A 2408-nucleotide genomic window follows, 5' to 3' on the forward strand; every position below is an offset into this window, starting at 1 on the left:
AAAAATAAATTAAAATGATACTTTTAATTAGAATCGTAAAATCTTCGGCTAATCCATCTGGTAAGCCAAATTTTGCCTAGATTATCTGAAAATCTTGATAACTAGCGTGGGTTTAGCGAGATTTTATTATGTATGTTATATATATAATATATATATATATATATATATATATATGATAATATATATATATATATATATATATATATATATATAACAAAACGATGCTCCCTTTACAAAAGGGCAGTAAATGTTTGCTTATTAATTTTTATTCCCATACTATGTGTGTGAGTGTTAATTCATGTTATAGTTGAGGGAGGTGGTTGGTCTGGATGTTGGCAGTTAGTCAATACTGATAGTTATTCAAGGGCAAGACTACTTACATGACTGTCATTAATTTCTTTGCATATTATCTTATTAAACATCAGAGATATATACTGGACGGACGCAAAACAGAACACTTATTATAAAAAATTATGAGAGGCTTAATAGATGAAAGTGCCAAATTCTTTAAATTTGCTGGCCGGAGGTGCATACATGAGATCGATTAATTGCAGGATAAGGAGTTAGAAACTAGATATTCAAGTTCAGCTGCTTTGAAATTCACAGTCATATTTTCAGCTTATCAAGGAAGTTATAGTCATGTTACCAAGTGCGTGCTAGATCACTGTAAGCCTTGGCATCCTCAGTTGCTGATCTCACAGAAGAAATCCAGCTGAAATGTTCAAGGTAGTCTCATTTGCTGTTGGAAAGATAGCTGCAGATCTCTTAAGTATGTCTGCAGTTTCTCTTCGCTATCCCCAATCAGCAGTGTATCATCTGCAAACATATCTATTTCATAAGTAGGACTTGACCCATGCAACCTTTACTTATCTAACCACTCTGTTCTTCCTCTTTCAGTCCTTGTGTCACCTTACTCTCTTATTCAGAAGTTTCCATCTTTCTTTATGTACTGAATAATGCTATGCCGCGATTATTGTTACTGTTGCTTCTGTTACAATTGCAGTTCTGCTGTAGGACAATTGTTCCTCCCATTTGTTCAGAACCTTGTTCGTAGTCACCTACATCATTACACTATCACCACCATACTGCAGTATATAATTTGCAATTCCATTAACTCCTGGTGTTTTTGCATTTTCTCTCATCCACGATATATATATATATGTGTGTGTGTGTGTGTGTATGTATGCATATGTATATATTATATGAGTATATGTATGTAAATGTATGTGTTCACACGTCTCTGTATATATATATGTCCTTTTCTGTTCATTAAGAACACACACACACACACTGATTGCTGACCACAAAGAGTGCACTGGTAAGCTATCCTGTTTGTTTTTTCATTTCAGCATCTTCGAGGAATCCAGCGGTTTGCATTTGTCTCTAACCGGCATGAGTTAAAGTTAACAACCCGATTATTGTGCCTTTAAGATATATATATATATATATATATATATATATATATATATATATATATATATATATATATATATATATATATATATATATATCAATTCAAGCTACAAATGTCCTTTAATATCTAAATTCACTTTACCTCCCAAATGATATATTTTCATATATGTACCGACGGGGAATTTTTTTTTTTTTTTTTTTTTAGTTGATAATAATTTCGTCCCCCCATGGGATCGAAACCACCGTCCAAGTGGATGGGGACGAAATCAGGACAGTCACTAACTGTCTGATTTCGTCCCCCGTCACTTGGACGGTGGTTCGAACCCATGGGGGGGACGAAATTATTATCAACTAAAAAAAAAAAAAAAAAAAAAAAAAATCCCCTTCGGTACATATATGAAAAATATATCATTTGGGAGGTTAAAGTGAATTTAGATATTAAAGGACATTTGTAGCTTGAATTGATATATAAATGGATCACGGTTCGATGTGATAATTATTCATATATATATATATATATATATATATATATATATATATATATATATATATATATTATATATATATGTATGTATGTATATGTATGTGTATATATATATGTATATATATATATATATATATATATATATATATATATATATATATATATATATATATATATATATATATATATATATATATATATATATGTATATGTATATATATATATATATATATGTATGTATATGTATATGTATATGTATATATATATATGTATATATATATATATATATATATATTATATATATATATATATATATATATATATATTGTCAATCGTGATGGTCTCCGCCATTTTAGCATCCAATTCGAGAGGTCCTGCCCCGGGAATTTGAACGAATGCAGCAGGGCTGCCCCTAGCCGGAGTCTCACCACCTACCCCACCTATCCTAGCCACCAGTCTCCTCCCCGAGGTCTCTTACTTTCAGATGCCACCGCAAGACGGCAGCGCCAAG

General features: G+C 31.2%; 1 pseudogene; it reads right to left on the reverse strand.

Moving 5' to 3' along the window:
• The window catches only part of LOC135210664 (uncharacterized), a 10768-nt pseudogene extending 9626 nt beyond the window's left edge, over positions 1 to 1142 (reverse strand).
• Positions 1143 to 2408: the final 1266 nt, after the last annotated feature.

The sequence above is a fragment of the Macrobrachium nipponense genome, chromosome 4, assembly GCF_015104395.2.
Source record: "Macrobrachium nipponense isolate FS-2020 chromosome 4, ASM1510439v2, whole genome shotgun sequence".
Lineage (NCBI taxonomy): Eukaryota > Metazoa > Arthropoda > Malacostraca > Decapoda > Palaemonidae > Macrobrachium > Macrobrachium nipponense.